The sequence below is a fragment of the Symphalangus syndactylus genome, chromosome 7, assembly GCF_028878055.3.
Source record: "Symphalangus syndactylus isolate Jambi chromosome 7, NHGRI_mSymSyn1-v2.1_pri, whole genome shotgun sequence".
NCBI classification, from domain to species: Eukaryota; Metazoa; Chordata; class Mammalia; order Primates; family Hylobatidae; genus Symphalangus; species Symphalangus syndactylus.
In genome coordinates this window covers 64,740,669-64,755,029 of record NC_072429.2, presented here as the reverse complement: position 1 = coordinate 64,755,029, position 14,361 = coordinate 64,740,669, and the positions used below count along the sequence as shown (strand labels likewise).

At 42.3% G+C, this 14,361-nt stretch overlaps 1 long non-coding RNA gene across 1 annotated transcript; it reads left to right on the top strand.

The window, feature by feature from the left end:
• Positions 1-8,900: 8,900 nt before the first annotated feature.
• LOC134737162 (uncharacterized) lies at positions 8,901-14,066 on the top strand. The gene is made up of 3 exons (XR_010121807.1): positions 8,901-9,002; positions 11,486-11,554; positions 13,948-14,066. It is a non-coding gene; the product is annotated as an uncharacterized lncRNA (long non-coding RNA).
• The last annotated feature ends 295 nt before the right edge of the window (positions 14,067-14,361 follow it).

Sequence of the window (14,361 nt, the reverse complement as noted above, 5' to 3'; positions counted from 1 at the left end):
AACTCATTTCATGAGTCTCACCCATTTCAGCTTTTGTCTTTTCCATAGCAAAAACGAATATTTTCCAAAATACAGCATTATGTAGGTATGTTAAACATTACACACACATTACATAGGCAAAGAAACTGTAGTTAGAAGTCACAAGTGCAACAAAGTTTCCCCTTTTAGGGAAAGGGAGCTCAAGTGATATTAAATAGATAGATTGGTTGGGAAGTGGAAAATATTGAAAATGTCAGATGTGCTTCCAAATGAGGGTATGGTATTTGATCCAAAGGCTATATATTGGTTAATTTACTCTGAAGAGCTGAAAGTTTATTCAGAATACTCTATTTTTCTTTCAAAAAAAAAAAGTGCAAAAGACTTCACAAGGCTGGAGGAGAAGGAGCTGAGAGGTGGCCTGTTGCTAAATGGTCTGCAATACTTCACCTCCTTTTTTTTTTTTAAGAGAAGCAATCTCACAAGGGTGAGATTCTTCATTCTAAAGATATCTTCATCCTAAAGATATTCCTGTCAAGTGTTACAGCCCTGTTTAGCATCTTCTTGACACTTGTGAGGTAAAAGATTCCAAATCTCTGTATGGTCAAAGTTATGTGGAGCCTTATGAAGACTGGTGAGTTCTGCCCTTGCTTGGTAGAAGTGGGGCAGTCAGAGCTGCTTTTTGGGAGGACATCATCTTAGCACTAGGCCCTGAAAAAGTCAGTAGAATTTCGACAAACTGAGAAGACAGAGAATGGTGTGCTAGAAAAGCCAGCAGCCCAAGCATAGCAAGGAAAGTGCACAGCGTGTTTGGAGAAAATGATTCATTCGTCTACTGCATGAAACGGAATGGAAGGATTGAAGTCCAGTGCTCTGTGCAGTTAGAAGCCCAGCCTACAAGATGGGCTCAGACAGAAGCAGAGGGTCATAGGTAGCTTTCCAGAAGTTACCATCAGACTTTATAACAGCACTAAGCAGGTGCTGTTATACAGCTGTGTGTAGTACATGAATATTATCCTCTAAGGTGTGTTGCTAGCACCTTTGGGGAAGAGAAACTCTATAGCTGGATATGGGTAGTGAAAGTTATGAACCCAGAACAAAAGGTGTTCAGATTTGCTGATTGGCAGGGAAGTTCTGGGAGCTTCACATATTCTACAGTCTTGTATTTCTTCACAATAATCCCATATCTTTTTTCTATTTTTTTATTTTTTATTTTTTTTTGAGATGGAGTCTTGCTGATGAAACTGAGACCCAGAGAGGAAAACTCATTGGCCCAAGGTCACATAGCAAATAGGTGGTGGAGGCTGGATTCTATGTGCACACCCTTGACTGGATGCTTTCAACCTCATTTTTTTTTTTTCTTTTTTCAAAGTGAGCTACAAACTTTCACATTTTGAAAACTGGTGGTGCCCTAAATTACAATATAGTGCCTGTAGCTTACCAGCTACCACATAAATGAATGTTGACTAAGTCAATGACTGAATAAATGGATGGCTGAATGGAAGAGGCTTCCCATTGAAAAAGAACATCCTTTTGGCTCTGAAAGTCTGGAAACACACAGAAGAAAAAAAGGAGAGAAAGAGAGAGGCTCTGTATTTTCATATTCCTGGAAGGCTACAGAAAAAGGAGTGAATACAAATTTGTAAAAATCTCTATAAAATCTAGCCAAGTGCTGTAATCTCAGCTACTTGGGGGCTGAGGTGGGAGGATCTTTTGAGCCCAGGAGTTTGAGGCTGCAGTGAGCTGCTGTCACACCACTGCACTCCAGCCTGGGTGACAAAATGAGACCTCATCTCTTAAAAAGGAAAAAGTATAAAATCCAATGAAACATTACCAAGGCCGGGTGTGGTGGCTCACGCCTGTAATCCCAGTACTTTGGGAGGTCGAGGTGGGCGGATCACCTGAGGTCGGGAGTTCAAAACCAGCCTGACCAACATGAAGAAACCCCGTCTCTACTAAAAATGCAAAATTAGCTGGATGTGGTGGCACATGCCTGTAATCCCAGCTACTTGGGAGGCTGAGGCAGGAGAATCACTTGCACCCGGGAGGCGGAGGTTGTGGTGAGCCGAGATGGCACCATTGCACTCTAGCCTGGGCAACAAGAGAGAAACCCTGTCTCAAAAAAAAGAAAAAAAAAAAGAAAAGAAAGATTACCAACGTGAACTTGCCAATGTGAATTTTAATTTTAATTTTGTTTTGAGACAGAGTCTTACTCTGTTGCCCAGGCTGGAGTACAGTGGTGTGATCATAGCTCACGGCTGCCTCAAACTCCTGGGCTCAAGCAATCCTCTCACCTCATCCTTTCAAGTACCTGGAATTGTAGGCATGAGCCACCAGGCCTGGCTAATTTTTAATTTTTTGTAGAGACAGGGCTCACTATGTTGCCCAGGCTTGTCTAGAACTCCTGGACTTAAGTGATCCTCCCACCTTCGGCCTCCCAAACACTAAAATTATAGGTGTGAGCCATTGTGACCGGCCCTATTCTTTTTCTTTTTCTTTTTTTTTGTTTTAGTTACAAAAGGGATGTAAACGTGTGTGATCAGAGCCCAGAGCAACCTTCAAAGGCCTTTGACCATTACTTTTGATTTTTGTTTTCCAGTGTAGGACTTTCCCTAGAAATCTGTTTCTAGTAACCTACACAGTTTGAAGTTGTGAATTTGTTTTTCTGTCCTGCAGAGTCTTGCGCCTTTGGGTACATGATGATGAGGAAGAGCTAGCTGCAAGACCATTCCTCAGCAGTAGTATTCAGTTCCTATTCATGACAGAATGACACTGAAAGTACAGTGACTGCATTTGTTTGTTTTTAAAAATTTCTCAGCTCCTACAACTGACAGTTGCTATATTAATTGCACAAAAGTTTGCACAAAGACTGAGAAGATGACTGAATCGAAATTAATCCCACACTGTCAATTCAGTAGTCATGTGAACTCACATCTCAGAAACAGTGGGAAGATAATAGAAAGAATGTCTTTATAGTCATTGCCTTTCTCATAGCCCTTTTCAATATTTGGTGAAATTTTTTATATTAATTACTATTTTTTCTTTAGTAAACCTACACATGTATTAAATGTAACATGAAATTGCATTTGCCATGTGTTCTAAAATTTTCTGCATCTTAGGATGGTTGGCCATCTTAAACATCTTGCTGGCCTCTGTAAAGACTGCCCCTCCCAGGGCTGGCCAATTCTGGAGATAACAAAGAACTCAGCCAGGAGCATGTGTTTTATGTGCAAACTATCCAATCCCAAGTGTCCTCCCAGCCACTACCCTTTATCTAACCCTTACACACCATGCCAAAATCCCCCTTGCCCTAAATCCTCCCAGGGCCACCTACCAGACAACTAGAGATGACCCCTGTAGACCAGAGCTATTGCGAGAGGGAAAGAGACAGACAGAGAGAGAGAGAGAGAGAGAGAGAGAGTAGCACTATGAAGCTGAGCTTACCCATATTTTAAAACTTGTGAGAATTTAGCTATATTTTCAAAGAAAGAAAATGTGCAAAACAATGTAAATAAATTTAACCTGTAAAATTAGTATTTTTGAATAACCCAGTAAGAAAAGGAAAGATTATTAAAACATATTTGCACAGACTTTTAATGCTTTCCAAGCCACTGTTTAAAAGTCAAAAGAGGCCAGGCATGATGCCTCATGTCTCTAATCCCAGGTAGGTGGATCACTTGACGTCAGGAGTTTGAGACCAGCTGGGCCAACATGGTGAAACCCCATCTCTACTAAAAATACAAAAATTAGCAGGGCATGGTGGCGCACACCTGTAATCCTAGCTACTTGGGAGGCTGAGGCAGGAGAATTGCTTGAACCCAGGAGGCAGAGGTTGCAGTGAGCCTAGATTGCGCCACTGCACTCCAGCCTGGGTGACAGAGCGAGACTCCATTAAAAAAAAAAAACTCAAAAGAAACTAGATGTTATTAGTAAAGGTCAAACCTGAAATAGAAAGTATAGAGAAAGAAAAGTTGGTGTGTGTGTGTGTGTGTGTGTGTGTGTGTGTGTATGTTATTTTATAAAGGTTTATCTTCAAAGAACCTCAAATGAATAATAACTATGCAACTCTCTCTGTATGTAACTGTAACTTTCACTTGCAAAAGTGTACCAGTTTGAACAGTAAATCACACATTTACCTATCTAAACATCACATGATAAGTAATGTTTAGATAGGCGAATGTGTAATTTTAGTACAGGGAATTTTTAGAATATTTTTAGCACATAATTAGATGAGCATGTATGGAAAGTACGTTGTTACAAAGAGTTTACCCTGAAGGACCCATAGTAAGTCCTCTAAACCAGTGCTTAATCTAATTAGTTCTTATAGCTAATGACAAATTACATAGTTTTACATATTACCAGTGGTCACTAAAAATTATTACTATCACCAAGCTTGTTTTCTTGATTTTACTTGTAGGTTGATTTTAGTGCATTCGAGCTACAATCGTATTTTATTATCTGGAAAATGCCTGGAAGACATCTGTGGACCTACAGACTTCCAGGGCTACTGTCTGCATACGAAGGAGCCATGAAGGGGCCTTCCTACCCAGAAGTGGACTGAGATAAATCCATCCAGTGTACATCTGTCATAGTTCTTTGTGTCCCAAACACCTCAAGTATGTTGAAATTAGCTGATTTCATGATTCAGAACAGATCCAGTCTTCAGCCTCAAGGTTGTCCAGTGCATCCCCAGTTCAACCTCAGAAGAACCTTTTCAGAAGCCCACCAGCTCATGACACATTCCTTTTGGGGGTCTCTGGTGGGCACAGAATAAGCCCTCCTTCCCCTCAGGGTCTGCCTGTCTGCCCCTCAGCCTGTTCTCCTGCTCCTCCATTCCGGGTTCCCTCCACCTAAGGCAAACTGCCCGGGGCACCTGCCTAGCATGGAAAGCTTTGGTCTTCATGGTCTTGACTTTTTACCAGCATCTCTGAAGCCCCAAAGTCACATAAGAATTTATTTGACTGAAAATTATTTAAGAACTTTATGTGTTAATTTTCCTTATAAAGTGAAAGTTGATCACTTTCTTTTCCCATATTTCCTTTGCCCAGACACAACTTATTGTTACTCTGTTTTCAATATAGAAGCAAGAAATGGAATTCATTGTGAGCCTGCCCCAGTGCTATTCAGACTCATTCTATCCAGGGAGCAACTTCATCCATAATTTGTGTAGATACAGTTACTTACCTACCCACTCTCTAGTACATAACTCCCCATACACACCCACTGACTTCTTCCCCTAGGGAACTACTCAGTGGTGTGTCTCCCTTTAACAGGCAAGTGCATGAAATTAGTGCATGATGTGCTGGTCAATTTGGTGATCTTTTCCCCTCTTTTAACCTGGGGAAGAGAGTTTATGGCAGAAACCACAGCTTTAATCCACACATCTTTGTGTACCAACCTCAGTGTTCTACAAGGCAGAGAAGAGAATGAGTCCAGCCATTCCTCCTGAGCAGTCGTCACGGAAATCTCTTGCTCTCCTTTGGGAAGATGACCTTTACTCTCAATGATGCATTGATACTCACCATTATTACAAGGACTAGTGAACAAGAACTTATGTGCCAGCACTGTGCTATGCTTCACTCAAGCCAGTTAATTCCTGCACTCTCCTGTATTACTGAATGAGTTTTCTTTTCTTCTGAATGGTAGTTTTTAAATGTAGGACTACTGTTTCTTCATCATTTGAGTTTAGGAATTAGGCCTCAAATGAGGCACTTTATGAAATCTGCTTTGGAAGTCAGGGGTCTTCTCCATAGTGGAAAACATCTACCTGACCCTTTTTAGGCCCCAAACTCCTATCCAGGGTGTAGTGAATGCATGGCACTGGGCATCCCTCCTGTAAATGGAGGGGCTTAGATCTCCATAGGAAGCTTCTGGGCTAGTATGTGGCTACCATGAAAATGGCTACAAGTGGGAATAAAAGGGCTTTGATCACCTTAGTCTTGAGTTCCAGGCAGTTTTTCTGGGCCATGTCGCTGATCAAGTATGGTGACATCAAAGGAAGGTATTTTCCTTTTTTTTTTTTTTTTTTTTTTTTTTGTAATAGTGTCTTACTCTGTCGCCCAGGCTGGAGTGCAGTGGTGCAATCATGGATCACTGCAGCCTCCACCTCCTGGGCTCAAGAGATCCTCCCACCTCAGCCTCCAGAGTAGCTGGGACTGCAGGTGCACACCATCACACCTGGCTAATTTTTGTATTTTTTATAGAGATGGGGTGCACCATGTTACCCAGGCTGGTCTCGAACTCCTGGCCTTAAGTGATCCACTTGCCTTGGCCTCCCAAAGTGCTAGGATTACAGGGGTGAGCCACTATGCCCAGCCTGGTATCTTCTTTTGTACTTTTCAGAAGAACTCAAAATGGATGAGTTTGCATAAAACTGCATCTGCTGCTCTGGTGCCAGTGAATAGGCCATGAAGCTTCTGGCTTGGATAGGACTTTAGCTCTATGACCTGCCAGGTATTCAGAAAGCAGCCACAGATAGCATAGGGGTTCAAGACAGCAATGGTGCGTGAACCACGATGGGTCAAGAGGAGCCGTTGATCTGTTCTGATCTCCACTGTGCCCCCAGGGCTTTTGTGCAGACATAGCTGGCAGCCTGATGGTGGCGCTGTGGAAGCAGGCCCTTCACTGGGGTACTGGCAGCTGTGGTTGAAGAGTCTACCTACAGGGGAGCGTCGAGTTCTGCTCTCCCCATGGGCAACAGGCAAGCCACACGGAGGACCAACTCTTGAACAAATGTTGGTAACATTTGTGGTACTGAGGATTGAGAGCTAGGGGGATTCTTAAAACTATTAGGGGATTCTCTCTTGCTAGTGAAACAGATGGGAAGCAGAGGAGCTACTGCACTTTGAACATTGACTTTAGTTTTAATCACAGACTGTTAAGGCTGGGACATATTTTTCTTTAACTTTTAGACTCAGGGGTGCATGTGCAGGTTTGTTTTATAGGAAAACTTGTGTCACGGGGTTTTGTTGTACAGATTGTTTCATCACCCAGGTACTAAGCCTAGTGCCCAATAGTTATTTTTTCTGCTCCTCTCCCTCTTCCCACCCTCCCACCTCAAGAAGGCCCCAGTGTCTGTTGTTTCCCTCTTTGTGTCCGTGTGTTCTCATTATTTAGCTCAGACTTATAAGTGAGAACATGGGGTATTTGGTTTTCTGTTCCTGTGTTAGTTTGCTGAGGATAATGGCCTCCAGTTCCATCCGTGTTCTGGCAAAAGACAAGATCTTGTTCTTTTTTATGGCTACATAGTACCCCATGGTGTATATGCACCCTATTTTCTTTACCCAATGTTTCATTGATGGGCATTTAGGTTGATTCCATGTCTTTGCTATTGTGAAGAGTACTGCCATGAACATTCTTGTGCATGTGTCTTTATGGTAGAATGATTTATATTCCTCTAGGTATATGCCCAGTAATGGGATTGCTGGGTCGAATGGCACTTCTCTTTTAGCTTTTTGAGGAATTGCCACACTGCTTTCCACAATGCAATGGTTGAACTAATTTACACTCCCACCAACAGTGTATAAATGTTCCCTTTTCTCTGCAACCTTGCCAGCATCTGTTGTTTTTTGACTTTTTAATAGTAGTCATTCTGACTCATGTGAAATGGTATCTCATTGCGGTTTTGATATGCATTTCTCTAATGATCAGTGATGTTGAGCTTTCTTTCATATGTTTGTTAGCTGCATGAACGTCTTCTTTTGAGAAGTGTTTGTTCATGTCCTTTACCCACTTTTTAATGGGGTTTTTTTTTCTTGTAAATTTAAGTTCCCTGTCGACTCTGGATATTAGACCTTTGTCAGATGGGTAGCTTGCAAAATTTTTCTCCCATTCTGTAGATTGTCTGTTCACTCTGATGATAGTTTGTTTTGCTGCGCAGAAGCTCTTTAGTTTAATTAGATTCTATTTGTCAATTTTTGTTTTGTTGCAACTGCTTTTGGTGTTTTCGTCATGAAATCTTTGCCTGTGCTTACGTCCTGAATAGCATTGCCTAGATTTTAAGAAATATTTAACTCAGAGCAACAATATTAACAGTTCACTTCTCATCTGAAACAATAGAAGGAAAAAAACAATAGATCGACCTCTGTTTTTGAGATGGAGTCTTGCTCTGTCGCCCAGGCTGGAGTGTAATGATGCGATCTCAGCTCACTGCAACCTCTGCCTCCTGGGTTCAAGTGATTCTCTTGCCTCAGCCTCCTGAGTAGTTGGGATTACAGGTGCATATCACCATGCCCAGTTAATTTTTGTATTTTTGTAGAGATGGGGTTTCACCATGTTTGCCAGGCTAGTCTCGAACTCCTGACCTCAAGTGATCCACCCACCTGGGCCTCCCAAAGTGCTGGGATTACAGGTGTGAGCCACCACACCCAGACTGAACTCTAAGCTTTTTTTCTTTTTTCTTTTTCTTTTTTTCCTTTTTTTTTTTTTTTTTTTTGTGAGAGGGAGTCTCGCTGTGATGCCTAGGCTGGAGTGCAGTGGTGCCATCTCAGCTCACTGCAAACTCCACCTCCCAGGTTCAAGCGATTCTCCTGTCTCAGCCTCCTGAATAGCTGGGATTACAAGAGTCTGCCACCATGCCCAGCTAATTTTTGTATTTTTAGTAGAGATGGGGTTTCACTATGTTGGTCAGGCTGGTCTTGAACTCCTGACCTTAAGCAATCCACTGGCCTCGGCCTCCCAAAGTGCTGGGATTACAGGCATGTGCCAGCATGCCCGGCCAGCTTTTTTCATATGCTTGTTGGTCATGTGTATGTCTTCTTTAGAAAAGTATCTGTTCATGTCCCTTGCTCACTTTTTGATGTGGTCATTTTTTTCTTTTTAAAGATGCTGGATATTAGACCTTTGTTAGATGCATAGTTTGCAAATATATTCTCCTATTCTTTATGTTGTCTGTTTATTCTGTTGATAATTCTTTTGCTGTGCAGAACCCCTTAAGTTTAATTAGATCCCATCGGACATTTTGATTAGCGAGAAAGGACAATGCCTCAAGCAATAATCACAATATAGGACGTCTTTAAGGAACAAAGGTAAAAGTTTCTGGACATTGAATGACCAATTCCACTAAACTGTCGCAGCTTGAAAATTACCAGAATGCTCTCTCCTCCAAGTTTAGGGGAATGCTTCAAGTTTAGGGGAATGATTTCTATTGTCTATGAATACAGCTGAAAAAAAAAAAACCTGGTCAAAATATCTCTCTCTTTTGGGATGGCAGTGTTCACAAGCCCCTCTTGACCAGCTACACAAAATAGCCAGACATCATGCACCTGGTCCCACAATGTTGAGATATGTAGTGATTTATGATCATAATAAATGAGTGTTTCCCAAAACTTGCTCTGTGGAACCTTGAGTCAAATAACTTTGGGAACTTTGCCAACTGTATCTTCTTAATTATTGTGAAAGTTGTCAGAATCAAAATGGAGTCATGAATGTTAAGAACACTCTGACAAATGGAGCCAGTGAAAACCATAAAGAAGGGGTTCCGACACTTGTGTGCCCTATAATGAAAAAGACTATAAAAAACCACAACCTGGCACACAGCCCATTGCAACTGTACAAAAAATATATACAAGAATATCTGCCCAGCAACTGCCTGTCCAAACTCATACTGGTGTCACCCTTGTCATTGAGCTTTGTAACCAAAGATAAGTATTTCAAAAACAATTATGTAGTCCTCATTTTTTTCTTTAGAAATCTTTGCCTTCTTTTACCTCCCTGACACATATATTAATAGTTTGCTATGGCATGTATATTCCCATTGCAATGTTCTATTCCCTAATAAACATCTTCTTTTAGAGAGCCTCTCTCTGTTATTTAGGTTGAAAATATTCTTAACACATGTGAGCCTATTTCATAGCTCTGAGAAGTTAGATGATAATGTGCCTTTACATCTTGTTTAGTCAATAATTCACCCAAATTATTTGATCTTGAAAAGTTACTTTAGCAAGATACCTATTAACAGTTTGTATAAATCTGTCTGATACAGTGTAGGAGTTATTTTTTTTTAATTCGTCACATCTCTTAATGCTGATATGAAAGAAACTTTAAGTGGTACTTTTGGTGCCAAGATACTGAGCATAATGCTCTAAGACACTGAGAACACACAAGAAGCAGCGAAGCTTGGGAATTGGTAATATGAATTGTTAGAAGATCAATAGACTGTGGAATTCTAGGTTGCCCTCGGGAATGTAGACTAACCAACCCACTGACCATCTGGTAGGTTAGGAGGCAGAAGAAACCAAGAGTGTCCTCCTGGGCCTATGAAAACAAGGAACAAGCAGGGATTAGAAAAGATGAAAATGAGGTTCAGAAGGAGTGAGAAGGCAGGAAAGGCCAAGAGATAATTGACTGTAAACAGAGAGAAAATGTCAGAGTTAAAGATGGTGGAGGTGGAGAAAGTCTAAGCAGTAGATGGCTTCGTCTATTTCTGGGTGGATGAAGTGGAACGGAGATGAAGATTCTTGGCAGCTGTGACAGCGTGCAAGGAGGGTCTTGAAGAATTAGCAGCAAGGAGAGTAGCAAGCACAGGCTGAGGAGGTGCCTAGGACCCAAATGATAGGGATTTTAAGGAATAATAATCATGACACAATTTATGCCACACCCGTCAGCCCTCACCACTGCAGTGCACCCTAGAAGCCCAGAAAGAGCCTGCCCAGATGCAGGGCAGGCTGAAACTGCTGGGGAGCTAATTCCCCCAAAACATTCCCCAGCAGCAGCCTGGCTTCCTTGCATCTCAGGTAGGGCAGCTGTGAGATGTGTGTTTTTTTGCTTTTTTTTAAAAAGAGTTTTCTTGAAGGAGAAAAGCCCAGGTGCCCACATAGAATGTATGTGCTGCCCTTTAAGTCCTGCTTTCCGTTCCAGGACCACTTCTTCCCTTCCCCGGGAGGTGTTTCCAGCCCCTTCCACAGAAGCTACTTGTGTTGTTGGTGCGCCAGTTCGGGTTCTTGACTTCGTGGCACAACATAATTTGAGAGTGTGGTCGGTGCAGTGGCTCATGCCTGTAATTCCAGCACTTTGTGGGGCCAAGGCAGAAAGATTGCTTGAGCATAGGAGTTCAAGACCAGCCTGAGTGAGATCCCATCTCTATAAAAATAAATGAATAAAATAAAAAAGAAATAAATAAAAAAATTGAGAGTGAGTTCAACGTGAAAGTAGGTAAAGAAGTTTATTGCAAAGTGAAAGTAACTCTGATAGCTGGGTGCATGAGAAGGAGACAGCGCCATCTGGCACTGAAGTACTACCCATTATGGGAGATGCGCGTGATTATTCAAAGGGGTGAGAAGGGGTGTTGCTGTTGAGCATGTTGCAGATGGTTTCCCAAGTCTGCATGTGCAGTGGCCATACAGGCTAGTACATATATCGGATGTCTCATTAGCATTTTAATTCTCCACCCAAGGGTGTGTTTTTTACTATTATAATGAACACAGGTCAGCTCAAGGACACTAATGTTGGGTTTCTGTGTTCATGAGAATTTGTGAATTTTCCCCTCTGCCCTTCTACCTCTTTACTGCAGGATGTTCTAACCATGAGCCCAGGATGTGGTTTGTGCATTGTCAGGCAGTTTGTTCTCTCCATCAATTTGGTAAGTTTGTTCCCACTTAGGGGAGGCTATGAGCATCCTATCTAACCTACCTCACTTGCATTTGAATTCTTGTCTCAATCTGCATGTGGGGAACCCAAACTAATTCACAAACATCATGTCATTTGGCCATCAAGATAACTCTAAAGGATGGCAGAATAATATTATTTCCCTTTTTATTTTATTATTATTTTTAAGATGGAATCTCGCTCTGTTGCCCAGGCTGGAGTGCAGTGATGCCATCTCGGCTCACTGCAACCTCTACCTCCCAGGTTTCCCAGGTTCAAGTGATTCTTGTGCCTCAGCCTCCCAAGTAGCTGGGACTATAGGCATGCGCCACCACACCCAGCTAATTTTTGTATTTTTTTTTTTTTTTTGAGACGGAGTCTTTCTCTGTCCCCCAGGCTGGAGTGCAGTGGCGCGATCTCGGCTCACCACAACCTACACCTCCTGGGTTCACGCCATTCTCCTGCCTCAGCCTCCCGAGTAGCTGGGACCACAGGCGCCCGCCAACACGCCCGGCTAATTTTTTGTATTTTTTAGTAGAGACGGGGTTTCACTGTGTTAGCCAGGATGGTCTCGATCTCCTGACCTCGTGATCCACCCACCTCGGCCTCCCAAAGTGCTGGGATTACAGGCTTGAGCCACCACGCCCGGCCCTAATTTTTGTATTTTTAGTAGAGATGGGGTCTTACCATGTTAGCCAGGCTCCCTGCCTTAGCCTCCCAAAGTCATGGGATTACAGGTGTGAGCCACAGCGCTTAGCCTATTTCCCCTTTTAAAAAGGAAACAGGTTGTACCTTTTTCAAAGCCACCCAGGTAGAAAGAAGATGAGCCGAGAGATGAACTAGCATTCCCACTTCACGCTCTGTGTTCTCATCCCTACATCCTGAATCCCTATATTCAAGATGTGTTACTGTCCACAAGGTTGGTAGATTACCATGAGGATGGAGAGAGGAAAGTATATATTGATGTGTGAATATCCATAGGTAAATTGTGAGAATGTGATAGGGAAACAATGCCCAAGATGAAACATGGGCATTATCAGTATAAGGGAAGAAGGTACAGTGCAATGGATTAACCTAAATCAAAGGTGGTCCAGGACTATTGGAAACCATGTGTTAACCAAGGTGATAAGTCAAATAGTAAAAGACCAAAGATAGAAATAAGTTTAATCATTGTAGAAAGTGGATTTAGGGCCGGGCGCGGTGGCTCACGCCTATAATCTCAGCGCTTTGGGAGACCGAGGCGGGCGGATAACCTGAGGTCGGGAGTTTGTGACCAGCCTGACCAACATGGAGAAACCCTGTCTCTACTAAAAATACAAAATTAGCCGAGCATGGTGGCGCATGCCTGTAATCCCAGCTACTGCGAAGGCTGAGGCAGGAGAATCGCTTGAACCCGGGAGGCGGAGGTTGCAGTGAGCTGAGATGGAGCCATTGCACTCCAGCCTGGGCAACAAGAGCGATACTCTGTCCCCAAAAAAAAAGAAAAAAGAAAAAAAAAAGAAAGTGGATTTGGTAGGAACCAAAGGATGTCCGAAAATATCTTTTTTTATTGGTACATAATAACTGTACACATACATGGAGTACATGTGATATTTTGATACATGCATACAATGTGTAATGACCAAATCAGGACATTTAGAATATCCATCATCTCAAACATTTATCTTTTCTATGTGTTGGGAACATTTCAGATCTTGTCTTCTATTTTGAAGTACACAATATCTTGTTGTTAACTCTAGTCACCCTGCTCTGCTATGGAAACTTACTTATTCCTTCTCTCCAACTGTATGTTTGCACACATTCAGGGACCCTATACTGCCCACTGTCTCCTTCTCAGCCTCTGGTAACCATCATTCTACTCTCTACCTCCATGAGATCAACCAAAAATATCTTTGAAAGACCAGAGGAGGAGCAAAGGCTTGGAATCTTTTGAGATGTGCTCATGGTCATTAATAAGACATTTCAATATTATAGGGTTACAGAAAATAGCATTACAGGCTGGGCATGATGGCTCACACCTATAATCCTGGCACTTTGGGAGGCCAAGTCAGGCGGATCACCTGAGGTCAGGAGCTCGAGGCCAGCCTGGCCAACATGGCGAAACCCTGTCTCTAGTAAAAATACAAAAATTAGCTGAATGTAGTGGCGGGCACCTATAATCCCAGCTACTCGGAAGGCTGAGGCAGAAGAATCGTTTGAACTTGGGAGGTGGAGGTTGCAGTGAGCTGAGATTGTGCCACTTCATTCCAGCCTGAGGGAAAGAGCGAAACTCCACCTCAAAAAAAAAAAAAAGAAAGAAAGAAAGAAAGAAAATAGCATTACAAAACTGAAGAGATTACAATACTCGTCTCACCATCATTTTTATTACTCTACTCCCTCCTTTCCTAGCTGACACTCACTCCCCATCCATGTCTATTCATCTAAAAATCCTGATGTCCCCTGGCTGTTGGCCTCCAGGCTGCTGGATTTGGTCCCTTCTATGACAACTTTACTGACAGACACACCAGCCTTCTAACTACACAGAAGTCCTGCTGCACTTCATGAGACGATGGAGTGAATGTATTCCTGTAGAACATTATTTGCACAAGTAACCATGGAAATAATATTTATTTTGTCTAAATTAGTCACATGAGGGCAAACCATTTCCTTATCTGCACTCTCTTTTTCTTTCTAAAATTAGTTCAGGGTAATTTAGATGAGTGGGGACTAATGGGAAGGACCTTTGTGAAATCAGAAAGCTTGGATTTCTCTCTTCATTTTACCTCTGACTGATTGTGACACCGTAAGTAAGACATATAATCG